General features: G+C 42.1%; 1 non-coding gene and 1 pseudogene across 1 annotated transcript; one reads left to right on the forward strand and one right to left on the reverse strand.

The window, feature by feature from the left end:
• The first annotated feature begins 8,258 nt into the window (after positions 1-8,258).
• On the forward strand, positions 8,259-8,454 carry LOC126532518 (U2 spliceosomal RNA). Its single transcript, XR_007599809.1, has one exon. It is a non-coding gene; the product is annotated as a U2 spliceosomal RNA (small nuclear RNA).
• Positions 8,455-13,309: 4,855 nt separating this feature from the next.
• Positions 13,310-13,483, reverse strand: LOC126532515 (U2 spliceosomal RNA; annotated as a pseudogene).
• Between the last annotated feature and the right edge of the window lie 1,156 nt (positions 13,484-14,639).

Here is a 14,639-nt window from a genome sequence, read left to right on the forward strand (position 1 = left end):
GCTTTTTCAACTATAACGTCACTGATTCGCTCGTGGAATCGTCCTTAGGTTGAACTCACTGTGAGCGAAATGACGGAATGGAGAAGACATTCAGGTAATTTGACGAAGGAGAGGAAGTTACATTCTTAATTAATTGCTACATTTACGGCCACTGTGTGACTAAGGAGGGTTTCAGAACGCGCTTTGAGAACCATGTTCCAGTTATTTGACACACAAAATCATTACAACTAATGTCTGATAAGTATGACGACATGTTGGCACGATTGGCCGCGCAAGAGAGGGACACGAAAGAAATCCGGAAAAGGCTTGAACACCTTGAACAGAGCTCTCAGGCTAGTGTCGATGCGACAAAGAAGTTAGAGGTGGATCTAAATGAGCTGGAATGAAGAACTCGCAGGTTGAACCTAGAAATTCACGGTGCTAGTGCTGCTGACAATGAAAATTTGCTTGAGAAAGTGAATTCTCTTGCCATTCTGATTGAGGTCCCTGTATTTACTGAAATCGATGTCACTGCCATTCACCGCTTTCCCTGCAAAGCCCGCCGCATTCCTGGTATAATTGTGAGGTATCTCAGGCAATCTGTTCGAAACCAGTGGCTGGACAGCCACTCAAAGTTGAGGGAAAATAAATCCAAGGTGTTCTTTCAGAAAAACATGACCAGTCACAACCGGCAACTGCTTCGAGAGGCTAAAGACTGGACGAAAGTGGACGGGTACAAATTCGCGTGGCACAGGAATGGAAAGATCTCGCTGCCAATGACCGAGGGCGACTCTGTGATGGTAGTGCGTCACAGATGAGACTTTCCTTCCTGAGTCTGCTCTCCTGTGAGCATACCGAGGTTGATCTTTCCCGCCTAAAGATGGCTAGTGATAGTCCCTTCTTTCCGCACGAGGTAGATAATCTTGTCTCAAATAAGAATAAGAGACGTCCGATCTAACTTGTGACGTTCAACGGCAGTTGAACGGGCAAACGGTACAAAAGCCTCCCTATCATTTGATAAACTAAGACTAAACGGACGTATTTACACGTGGGATCCCGATAAACGCACCAGAGTAGAAATAACAACAAACGTTGCACCTACCTTAAGTGATTTCCACAACTCGTCATCGGCACAGGGTAGCACGAAAGAACGCAGAAAGAAATGACAAGGTAACAAGACACAACGGATTTATGCGCCGCTTTCGATATTGTGCCTGAATGCTCGAAGCGTCATTAATAAAATTGATAAATTAGAAGAGATAATCGTACTGTATAGTCCAGATATTGTAATAATTACCGAAACATGGCTACATGCCCATATACATGATACTGAAATTGCGCCTGCCTCATATTCATTGATACGCACAGATCGTGACGGCCGCGGAGGTGGCTCAGCTATTATGATAAAAAGCAGTTTAACATTTCAAGAAGAGCCTGGAATAGCTAACCATGTAAGTGCTTGGTGCACAATTCAGTTTGATAATACGTCATTGTTAATAGGTGCTATTTACAGACACCCTGAAGCGCCTGAGGAATACCTTCTGAAAGTGCATGATTACCTACACAGAAAAATTAATAACCGTACAAAGATGTTATTAACTGGAGATTTTAATCTAGCTGGGATAGATTGGAATAAGTTAACTATCGGCAACAGAGATGCAAAAGACTGTGAGCGCCTGTTTGACATAATGTTTAGTTTTTCTTTATCACAGATTGTTAAAGAACCTACGCGTGTCCAAGGAAATGCCTGTTCAGTACTTGATCTTGCTTTAGTATCGCAGTCGATAACACCACATATACGCGTTGAAGAAGGGATTTCAGATCATAAGATGCTGGTTCTAACATTTTTTACTCTGCGTATGAGCGCTGGGTGTAAGACGAAACCATCTCGAATAGCTTTCAAGGACTATAGCCGAGCTAATGATGAGAGTGTTGTGTACTACTTAGAGGAAACCTTGGATGGTTTCTCAGCTGAATCGTGCGGAGGCGTTAATGGCCTTTTGATAAAACTAAAAGAGGCTATAATGCATTGCGATAATAATTTCATACCTACAAAATTCAAAAGAACTGAGCGGAAAACACCGTGGATCACGCGGAGCATAATTCACCTCAAACGAAAACTAAAAAGACGTCGAAGAAAAAGGACAGATTCTGCGGAGATAATAGAGCTCACATGCAAATTGAAATTAGAAATGAAAGCTGCAAAAGACGATTTATTTTCAAATAAGTCAACAAATTTCGTAAGGAATCAACCGCAAAAGTTTTGGCGCTACTTGTCGAAGCCAGAAGGCGTGAGCAGTAAAATAGAAGTGGCAGGTTTGGTCATAGAAGACATGCGCGTTGTAGCAAATACATTCAACACCTATTTCCAATCCGTTTTCACGCGCTGGCCAATCTCGAGTGCGCCCGTGGCAGCCGCTGACACCCGGATGGGCGGAGTTGTGATAACAGAGTCGGGCATTTTAAACTTGCTTTTGTAAATAGACACCAAGAAGGTGCCGGGGCCCGATGATATATCAAATATATTTTTGAAACGATACGCGCAGCAGCTGTCTCCCTTTTTGCAGATTATATTTTCTGAATCGCTGAGTGCAGCCTCTCTTCCGAAGGATTGGCTATGTGCCAAAGTAATCCCCATTTATAAAGAAGGCAATAAATTACACGTCCAAACATATGGACCAATATCACTAACAAGTTGCTGCTGTAAATTAATGCAACACATAGTCAGTAAAGCCGTCATGACATACTTAGAAGAAAATAACGTATTATATCCTAAGCAACACAGCTTCAGAAAAGGCTTGTCAACTATAACACAATTACTAGAAATAACACATGACTTCGCATCAATAATTAACTCCAAGTTCCAAGCTGATGCTATTTTTATTGATTTTTCGAAGGCTTATGATAGCGTCGTGCACTGTAATCTAATCGAGAAAATAAAGTCTATCGGAATTGAACACAATGTAGCAGAATGGATAGATAGCAACCTATCTGTCAAACCGAACTCAATATGTTACCATAAATAATTATGACTCGAACCAACTCGAAGTTTATTCAGGGGTACCACATGGGTCCGTATTGGGGCCATTATTATTTCTCATATACGTTAACGACATCGCTGATTGTGCAGAAAATGGAGTAAAATTGCGGCTCTTTGCCGTTGACTTGGTAATTTATACAAGCGTGCAAGGAATCGAGGACCAGCTTAGACTAAATACTACACTAAGCGATATAGCCCGCTGGTGTGACATGTGGGGAATGGAAATTAATCTTAAGAAAACACAGCATATGACCATAACTCATAGAAAGTCGATCTTTAGGTTCAATTATACATTAATGGGCAACGATTTAATACAAACTGACACAGTAAAATATTTAGGTATAACCTTTACAAGCGCGTTAAAATGGAATACCCTTATCGATAACACATGTACGAAGGCCTTCCGAACACTCGGTTTCTTGCGAAGAAAATTAACTGCAGCACCATCCTATGTGAAACTAACAGCTTATAAAACTTTAGTAAGGCCAATTCTTGAGTATGGGAGCGTAGTGTGGAACCCACACCAGAAAGGTCTCTCACAGAAATTAGAAAGTATTCAAAATAAAGCGTTGCGATTTATATACCATAAGTATTCTCGACACGAAAGCGTAAGTGCTCTTAGAAGCCGGGCAGCATTGCCTACCCTTGTTTGTCGGCGTCGTGTGGCTGTCATGAAATTTCTTTTTAGGCTATGTAATGACAACATTAATATCGATAAGCAAGATTACGTGCAGCCACCACACCGACACTCCAATAGAACCTGTCATAATAAACACGTCTGGCAGTATCCGGCACAGTGCGACACGTTTAGATATTCATATTTCCCATGGGCAATCGAAATCTGGAATTCATTGCCAGAGGAAATTCTAGAACCAGATTCCGCGGATGGCTCTGTCGCAAAATTGGAGCCATATTTTGGTTGTTCACGAAAGTATTTGCGTGCGTAGTTTAAAGGTAACGCGTTGGTTGAGTGATTGGACACTAGTGCACGCGTGATTTTTTTTTTTTTTTAATTATGGGGTTTAACGTGCCAAAACCACTTTCTGATTATGAGGCACGCCGTAGTGGAGGACTCCGGATATTGCGACCACCTGGGGATCTTCTTTAACGTGCACCTAAATCTAAGTACACGGGTGTTTTCGCATTTCGCCCCCATCGAAATGCGGCCGCCGTGGCCGGGATTCGATCCCGCGACCTCGTGCTCAGCAGCCTAACACCATAGCCACTGAGCAACCACGGCGGGTAGCACGCGTGATTGCATACTGCCTTATGATTTCAAATGTAAATATTGCAATGTGCTGAATAGTGGTGTTTTATAGATCCACGATAACTACAAGAATGTTATACAACTAATAATTCAATTGTTTTGAGCACCTTTTGTTATTCCTTGATTCATGAGAAACAAAGAAAGTGTCTTGTGTTGAATACCAGTGCTGTTGTATGGCAGTTTTCTTTTGCTTTCTATATTTCTCTTTTTTCTCTTTTTTCCCAGTTTTTCCCATGCACATGTGTATTTTTACAATCCACTTCCTGTTTGGGCCTGTGCAAAGGCCTGCAGTATTGTTAAATAAAAATAAAGAAAACTCGACATGCTGGTTCATTGAAGTGTCTTCACCTTAATGTTCGTTCACTCTATGACAAAGAAACAGATATAGATGACTTTATCAATGGTTCTCATTTTTTGTTTTATGCTGTATTGCCCAGTGAAACTTGGTACAGAGATGGTCGTGACGCGCCTAAGTTTAGACATTATCAATCGTTTTGTGTGAACCGAGCAAACCGCCGCGGCGGCAGCGTTTTGCTGTTGTCGAAAGAGCATGTAAGTTGTGAGTCGCTTCCCGACTTCTGTGTTTGTTGCGAAAATTTTGCAATAGTAACAGTTCGTGCGAATGAGTACATATTTTCTGCTTGCTACAGGCCTCCAAATGGAAATCTTCTTCAGTCCTTTCTTTTAATGAACAGCTGCTGTCTATTACCGCAGAAAATAGCAATTACTTTGTGTCCGCTGGTGATCTTAATATCGACATTCTGACCGCTTCAAATGGTTATAAAAATTTAATCCGTACGACAAAAAGAATTACAACCGAAAGTCAAACATTGTTGGACTTGCTCATTACAAATGCTGACACTGAAAATGCTACTGCCGGGGTGATGTCACACGATCTTATGATCACCTTCCAGTATTTCTCTTATTAAGAAAACACAACTTTAGAAAGAACAGGAAGCATAAGCATGAGTAATACATTGTCAAAGTATTACTGAAACACGACTAGATGGCTTCAGAGACGAACTTCTACGGTGCGACCTTAAACAAATTTTAGAAATAGATAACGTTGAAATGGCGTATGGCAAGCTTATTGATCAAGCCTGTCGAATATATAAGAACCATTTTCCCGAAAAAAAGCTCGGGCTCGGTAAAAATTTACGGAAGCCATGGATATACCTCGAATTGCTAAAACGAATTCATTATAAAAATGCGCTCTATCACAAGTTCATGAAGACTAAGGATCTAAGTACATTAAAGGAATACAAGCCATATAGAAATAAGCTAAGTAAGAAACTAAGATTGCACAGGAAATCCTATTTTCATGCAGAACTTGAAGGTTGTTTGAACAAACCTAACATCTTATGGAAAAAGCTAAATGACGTCTTAAATCGTCGAAAGTCAGCTCCGCGAATACAAACTCTATTACTTGGTGGAAACGAAGTATCGGGAAGTGCTCTTGCAAATGTTTTTAATGATTACCTTGTAACCTTTTCTGGTGGTAGTGCGTCGTCTGATATTAGTGAATTTATGCCAAACAGAAATTCATTTTCACTCTTTCTTCACCTCTTTATTAAGCATGAGGTGACATCAGTTTTCCTTTCACTAAAGAACAGCTAAAGTTGCGATGCAGAAGGCACGCAGGTTCGGCCTATCAAGTACGTGCTTGATATCATTTCCCCGTACATTACCTATATTTTTATTATGTCTTTGTCAAGCGCTATCTTTCCTAAACAGATGCAAATAGCCAGAGTGTCGGTATTTTTCAAGAAAGGTGACGTTAATGATACTAAAAATTCCAGACACATTTTTATATTACCTGTTTTTCGAAAGGGCTAGAAAAACTAATACTAATGCAGGCTTCTAAGTTTCTTGACAAGCACAGCCTAATTTCTAAAGCCCAGTCTGAATTTAGGAAACGACGTTCTACGGAATTAGCACTACTCCAGCAAAAGGAATTTATTTTATCGCAATTTGAAATTAAGACCATTGTCCTTGGTATTTATGTTGATTTTACTAAAGCATTTGATTGCATCCTTCGCTCTGTTCTACTTGATAAGCTTGAAACCTACGGTATTCGAGGGCATTGTGTAAGCCTTATAAAATCTTATCTTGATAATCGCTATATATATGTTAAAATAAACAATAGCCGCTGAAATTCGAAACATATCACCAGAGGCGTTCCTCAGGGTAGTATTCTTGACCCGTTCCTGTTTATTGTATATATACATGACCTAGTAAATATCTATGAAGATGCGAAATACGTAATGTACGCAGACGATGCCAGTATATTTTTTTCATCCCCCGACTCTAGTAACCTTCAGAATAAAGCTAACACTGCTCTGAAGATTCTTCATGTATGGTCAAAACAAAACTGTCTACAAATCAATATAAACAAAACAAAAGCAGTAATCTTTAGGCCGAAATCTAAGCAAATAATCTGCTCGACCAACCTCGTTTATGACGATGTAAACATAGAAATTGTAGATAAAATTAAAATACTTCGAGTTATTTTCACACAAAATATGCTTTGGGACATGCACATAGAATTGATATTGGACAAATTATCTCGTGTAGTTGGCATGATGGTGCGGCTGAGACCACTTTTACCTTACAGAATCAAGGTTCTTGTTTATAACAGCCTACTTTTTTCTACACTTCATTACTGTCTGCTCGTGTTGGATACCACATCACGTACGAATCTAGAAAAGATACATATACTTCAGAAAAAATTTTTGCGAGTACTATTTAACCTGCCTTACAATGCCCACACATCAGACTTATTTCCGATAGCAAATAGAATACCCGTGTTTAACCTTCATAATTACAAGTTAAGCCAAGCTTACAAACGGAAGCTAAAAGAGAATTTAAAGCTTCTTCATGAGTTATCTAATCTCACCAGGAGCACGCATTCTTACATCACAAGGTGTACGGAACAGTGGGAGGTTGTCACTCCGCGATCCAATTATTCTACACAAAAGATGTCATACACACTACCAACGCTTTGAAATTTGTTTCTGAAATCAAGTCTTGATATCTATATATCTAATGAACGAGCTTAACGTCAACATTTTGTCACTCATTCTTTCTTCAATAATTGAAGAGCGTTTTTCAGGAAATTTGTGATTTTTCGTTTATTCTTCGTGCATATTTGACATGTAGTCCATTGCTATGCATATATATCTCTTGTTCAATCACTGGTTGCCTTGTAAAGGAGGCTGTGATGGAAATAAAGGAGGTATTATTATTATTATTATTATTATTATTATTATTATTATTATTATTATTATTATTATTATTATTATTATTATCATTATTATTATTATTATTATTATTATTATTATTATTATTATTATTATTATTATTATTATTAGCGTAGCTCTTTGTACTAGCGCACTCCCACTTACGCGCGACAACAGATAGTAAATATTACATGATTACATGCCGCCTCTTTTAGAGCTGGCCGCTACATTACTGCCCCTCTTTCGATCTACCTGACGTGGCGAATCGGTAGCTGGCCGCTGCTCGTGATAACTTGGTTTCCGAAGATTGCTCGTCGCGCTGTCACAAAGTGTTCTAAAGGCTAGACGCCAAGCTATAACTGCCAGCAGGAATTCCGTGGCAACACTGAGATAAACAAACTGTCGCACTAAAGCTGTTACTGGGTTTAGACATGGAGCACGTTCGATTGACCTGGTCTGTGAGGGAGCATGCTACTCGTGTGGCACTTATAGGCCAGTGCACGGCTACCCCACGAGAGGGGAAGGGGGTTAAGGGACCAAAAGAAGGGGATGAGAGTGAGGGAGGAACGTATTATCAATGGGGACTCCACGAACATCGTATTGAAGTATATCTGTAGTAAATTCATGAATTATGAAGGTATTTATTTAACACAAACAAGTGCTAACTAAGCAAACCAAGAAAATATACCGTATGTCTCTTTAAGTGGTTGCTAAAGGCATGTTTCATCGAGGCTTAACCTTAAAGGGCCTATAGGGCGAAGACCAAATGTGTAGTATCTGTTCTTATCAGCTTAATATATGATACGGCCCCCTCATGGGTCTTACGATATTAATCCTATTTTTGTAAGGCGCTGCCAGGACGGGGCTCGCCTCTCCAGTGCCACGGTTTGTCCTGGCATTGCACTAAAAAAAAGAAAATAAAAAAAGAAGAAAAGATGGTACATGCTGGATGAAGCACCCTGAGTGCAAACTCCACGCAACCAATATGTAAATAACCGATCCCGCAGACATCACCGCTGCGTTCAATTGAAGAAAAAGAAAAGAAGACACCGATATTTCCTATTTATATCTTGCACGTATACTTCAACGTTGATGTATTGCACTTTACACGCCTCGTGGATCTCGTGTCTTGTCTCGTGCCATGCATAATGGACCTTGAGCGGCGATACACACGAGCGAAAGAAAAACTCCCTGGTAGCCCCGTCCCGATGATGCCGTGTAGTTTGGGCGCCCGGACAGCTACGCATAACCGAGATGGATGAACTAAGACTACGGTCGGCACTGCCAACCGACAGCTGCATCGACTGGCGATTACAAGATGGCGCCTGCACAGGAACACGAACCGCGCACTTGGCTCGGAGTTGCCGCCGTTAACTGCATGCACTAATGGTGTTTTCCAGCTCAGTCACGGTGAGTGGCGCTCGCCGCAGGAGCAGGCGCACGTGGCTGTCTTCGTCCGCCGCGGGGCCGCGTCATAAGCGATCCGGCCCGAACGAGTACACGACACTTCTCTTACGGACCCGGGTCCTCCGCAGCCTTCCTGCTGGCACGCCACGCGACAGTCGATATATACGCCAGTGATTTGGATCACCATCTCGGCATCGAACGTCGTTTTCTTCGAGGAGCACGAGAGGAATATCGAGTCCCGTTGGCAAATTACGCTTCTGCCAAAGCAAAACGTAAACGAAAGACTTGTGGCTGCTCCGCGCTGAAGTTTCCGTACAGGCCCGCCATGACGTCCAGGATTTTGGCAGTATGTATGCTCCGATATAATTAATTCTGTCGAAGAGTGAGTTTCGATGACCAAAAACTAATATGATGGAAGGTACTAAGTCGTTGGTAATATCCTAATACTTTATTTTTCCAGGTTTTTCGTCGTTGTTTTATTTATCTTGTTAGCAACTTACTGGAGCTGTAGAGCTTTAGTTGTAACTGTTCCGTTGTTGTCTTCTATGACCCGTCCGCCTTTATATCTTCGGTTTTTAACTACCGCTTTACTTATGCTTTTACTTAGTGCGGTCGTTAGTAATATCCCAATATTTTTCTTCATCTACGGACTCCTCCCACAAACTCCTAGATGAATTCTGATGTGCAACTTGTATAAAGTTTTCTTTGTCATTAATTATGTTCGATTAAAGCTTTTGTATTGATTGATTGATTGATTGCTTGATTGATTGATTGATTCATTGATTGATTGACTGATTGATTGAGGTTGCACAGCGGGTCATGAGGAGACACTGTATAGTGAGGCGATCCGAACTAATGCAAACGAGCTTTTTTTTTTTTGCGTTCGTCCTTCATCGAAATGCTTCCACCGCGGCCGGGGATCGAACCCGGCAGCTCCTGCTCAACAGCGTAACGCCGTAGCCATTGAGCGACGGCAGCCGGTATACATATACATATACAGTAGTAGTATATTTATTGAAATTAAAATAAAGGAAAGAGACGTAGTCAACTTATAATGGTGATGGCTACTCCTCTTCGCATAGCGGTGAGAACAATATAAAAAAAATATACGTAAGAAAAATAAAACAAACCGCGTCATAGTGTAAGAAACCCATAGCACACAGTGCTATACACTCACGAACATATAAATATAAAAGGCAAATGCAAGTCGCACCACAATGAGTTTGTAAACAAAGTCCCAAGCACACACAAGCGGCCGTGATGTAGCCTGCTATGAGCATATAAACAGATACGAAATTACAAAGAGATAAAATAATGCTAAATAATGCTAAAATAATGACAGCCAACCACACGCACGAATAAAATACGCAGTACTGAACAGCTTAATTCAGGCTATAATTAAAGAAAACAAAGTGATATTACAGTGGATCCCGGGACATGCTGGTATTGCAGGCAACGAATAAGCGGACTCGTTGGTAAAATCGGCCCATAAAGGTGTGGAAATTCAATTCATCCCTTTATTATTGCAAATGGACGCGAAACGCATATTTAGAGTACTAACGAAGGAGTTGTGCATGTCAACCTAGTTTAATGAAAATACTGTCACGTAGTAGTGACGGTAAAGAAGCACCAAAAGTGGGAATGATGAAACTAGCATTCTATTGGGCGAACCTGCACCCTCAAAAATAGGCTACACTTAAAGAACGGCGATAGCGGCGAACGCAGTCGGCGACCGTCGAAATTCTGATCAGCGGGTCAAGCGCGTCGGCTTTTATACATCAGTCATCGAAAGTTCCAGAGTAATCGCTGGGACCTGCGTGTCTTCCAGAAAGTTCTACACCATTCGCGTTGCTCGATGAAATCAGATTACACAAGGTTTGGTGACAACAGGCAGCGGTATCGAACCATCGATAACTTTCGAGAATCTTCCGATACGTGCAGGCGCGTCCTGCGCTGTGCAATAACATTTGTTAGGCCGCGAAACGCGGTCGCCCGATAAAGATAAACAAGTACACGTGTCAACACTAAGGAATCGATTCTTCACGAAGTGGGCCCTCGAGTCAAACGCCAGCTGGATGTAGAACTTTCCAAAAGCACCGATACACTAATTAATCGACTGCGCCTTAGGGCAGCGTACGCCAAACATTTTCCATATCCTATAAAACGGGCTTCTTCCCCGGCTTGCTCCTGCGTCCACGACGATGAAGATGTTCACCACCTACTCCTCGAGTGTCCCATATACGCGACGCAGACTGCAGCTAGAACAAGAGCTATACTCTATTGGTCGTTACCGACCTCTCTCACTCGCAAAATCGCTGGGCTCATGCCCATCGGAAATAGCATAACGAAAAGCACTGAACGCACTTGAACATTTTTACAAGGCAGGCACCCTTAACAAGTACTAGGTATCGTACTGAATAGTCACACGATGTTAGTATAACTTGCTTCTATTATTTGTAATTATCAGCATATACTCGCTTGTATATTACGTGTTATACTTTTTTTTATATCTGTAGTAGTTGTTTATCGGTAAAGGACAACTTTTGGTTATAAGTTAACCAAAGACCATAATCAAGCAAGTGTCCAAATAATATTGCTGCGTCGGAACCATCCCCGTATTACTTTGAAATGAAGTGGTAGCGCTGAGATATTGGTGCGAAACTAAATAGAAAATTCAAAGAACAGGAAAGGAAGTCTAGTGTTAATTTTCTGTGCTTGTTAACAACATTCGCGCTCCAAGAAAGGGAAAAGAGAGTTTCGGCAGGGTACTGGCATCAGTATAATCTGCTCATCAGTTTAGTGCGCTTATAAGTTGCAGTCGCACTTGTGTGGTTCTAAGATACCAAGTTGCTCACATCATTGTGGCCATAAACAAAATCTATTAGCTATCGCCGTCTGTGCAATTTCAACCGTTGCCTTCAAATGTATTTAATGTGACGTTTGCTTTTTGTCTTTGTTACGGTACTGAAGCAACGGCATATAACAAATAGCGGCAAGCACGCATTTTATTTTTCGTTTAGAGATTCACTTCTTGAAAGAAGAGTCGATGCAATGTGTGGCACGCTTGCTATCATGTCGCTTTACATTGCAGAGGCACCAAAGATGTAAATCTTGCCAATAAATTAAACAACTAATTCTTTCATTTATTCTTCTTTGCAGAATTCTGCCCCTTGCATAAGAAACGTGCTTATTGTCTTGTTCAAGTACAAGAAACATGTATAATTCATTCATTCATTCATTCATTCATTGCAGAATACTGCATGCCCCTGCACACAATTATAGGGAACGTCTTTATTGTCTTGTTCAAGTAAAACAAACACGCCTCGCGTCTCTAGCCTCTCGAGCCACGTTTGCGGCTTTAAACGAAGCGGATAAATTCCACAAGGATGCAAAGAAAGCCGCCGCACAGGCGCTAGTTTTGTGTAGTTTCGAGTTCCTTTCAGGTGGACGACAACTTACCCATGTCGCAACGCGACGGAATTGTTTATGACTCCCTCCCACCTCGACTGTTGTCGTCTAGGTAAGAGGAAGGGGAAGAGGGCGAAATTGCGGGGAATGGGAGCTAAAACTGCCGCACCAGGCCCACTTCCGCAAGAAACTTGAGAAGCTAGTCAAGACTGCGGTTGTTTTGCTGACGTCCTTCGCTCGTAAGCGGCCCTACGCGGAAGCCTCGTTAAAGTGGAATTCGGTTGGCAACCTTGCAATGCGTGCACCATGTTGTAAAACCAATGCAGCGCATCCTCTGGTTGCGCCACACCAAACAAGCCCGCATTGCAGTACTAGTTAAGTGGAGAGCGCTAGCCTTGGTCCCGTTCAAATTCAGGCACTACTTGGTGTTCGATTACTATTGCTGAGAGGATTATAACGGTGAAGTGGTTATATCTCGATGTTTGTGTATATTTGTTGCGTCCTTCTTAAGTTTAATACTTACCTGTGTTTGGGCCATAGGTACTTGAGAATGTACGAAACGGATCTATATATAATGGCACCATCCTCGGGTTAGCGCAGTCCCTTTAGAAAAAATAAAAATAAACGCGAGTGCTTGATTTTCTTGTTTCCATAGGCACCAACTTGAAAGCATACGCTGGTCAGCCGAACCACACGTCGGCAAACTCTGACCAACCCCAAATTTAAGAAATGTACCGTGCCCGCATTTGGAGCTAGGTTTGCGTGCGTATTGTAAAATAACATGAGGGTGTGCAAACAACACGAGGGCAAGAAAAAGTGCAAGTGAAGCCCATACATGTTATTCACAAGGAATATGAAGTGCGCAGACTACACGCATCTGAACAGATGCGATTTACAGAGGAAATCAGAAACGTTCTACTGCGAAGCTGTATATGGCTAGTTTCCAGCGGATCGATGTCCGTAAACCAAGAACCGTGGGCCGATCCCGAAGATAATGCAATACCAGGCCGACCCGCGGCGGAAGTGAAGCAGACTTCAAGCACTCCGCCAACTTGCAAAAGTAAGTTTATCTTGGGTTCAAGTGCAACTCGTATCGGATATTAAGCTGATAATAGTTGTTTCACTTTGACCTGTGTCGGCCATGTCTACGCTCACACCACCCTCTCTTTGTCGGCGTTCCCAAGCGCTCGCGTATCTCCTTTCCTTCCGCTCTCCTCTGGTGGTGGTCCCGTCGAAACGTCACGCGGGTTTAGTTTCCTCCGGCTTCTCGGGGTGGCAGTCCCGTCGTCCACGCGAATGTATATAAATATCACGTTAAATGAGTCAATGCGTATGTTCAAAATTATGTGTTGCCCTTTCCCTTCCCCCCGTGTGGGGTAGCAAACCGGACGCTCGTCTGGTTGACCTCCCTGCCTTTCCCCTCTTTGCTATCTCTCTGTCACCTCTGTGTCGTATGCTAAACAGCTTCGCTGGTCATCCACCTTCCCAGAGTCGAATGGCTCACGATTTTTTTAGCGCTCCAGTGTCAAAGAGGAATAACGGATACAAGCCCCGCTGTACCCAGATACCGGAAATGATTCCATTATGAGTCGACATTTTGAATTCCGTCGTTCCCGCTGCATCCGTACCGCGCAGGACCCACAGAAAAATGAAAAGAGTTGTATTTTGATGGACTGCAACACATGTTATCGTGATCCTCGAGATTAAAATCGAGAAGCATGCTCTGCGACGTCATAGTGGTATTTATATAAAGCATGGACACTACCTCATGTAAGACTTGAAGCAGTCAGTGGGTTAGATAGCTTGGCGGCAGATATTTAAAAAAGAAAAACCAATTTTCATTAACTTCTTTAAGCGTTTCTCGTGTCAAAATGCCATGGTGCTCGTATCAGGGATCCATCTTAGGCATTATACAAAGGTGAAAAGAAGCGTTCCTGTCCGCCTTTGTCTAGCGCATGCGTGAATATATAAACACCCGCCCTAGTTTCTCCATTGTGTTCGTGTTCTTTCATGCGCTTTAATGTTGTTCTAAAATTCATCGAAAAAGTTTTCGCTGGGGACAATTAAGGTTTCGAGACCCTGACTTTGCGTCAAGACAACAGCAGTAAAGCCTTTGTAGCTGCTCCCTCTACCGAGGACCCCTGGAGGTACGAACAAGAATCTGAGAGGCACTTTATGAAAGGATACCCCGACGCAGCGAGAAAAGGAAAGTCAGCTACAAGGCCGGTACTCTGTGCGCAAGGACAATTAGAAATATGGGAAACAACAGAAAAGGTGCGAAGGCGAGAGTGTGACTAGG

Source organism: Dermacentor andersoni, chromosome 5 (genome assembly GCF_023375885.2).
Source record: "Dermacentor andersoni chromosome 5, qqDerAnde1_hic_scaffold, whole genome shotgun sequence".
Taxonomy (NCBI): Eukaryota; Metazoa; Arthropoda; class Arachnida; order Ixodida; family Ixodidae; genus Dermacentor; species Dermacentor andersoni.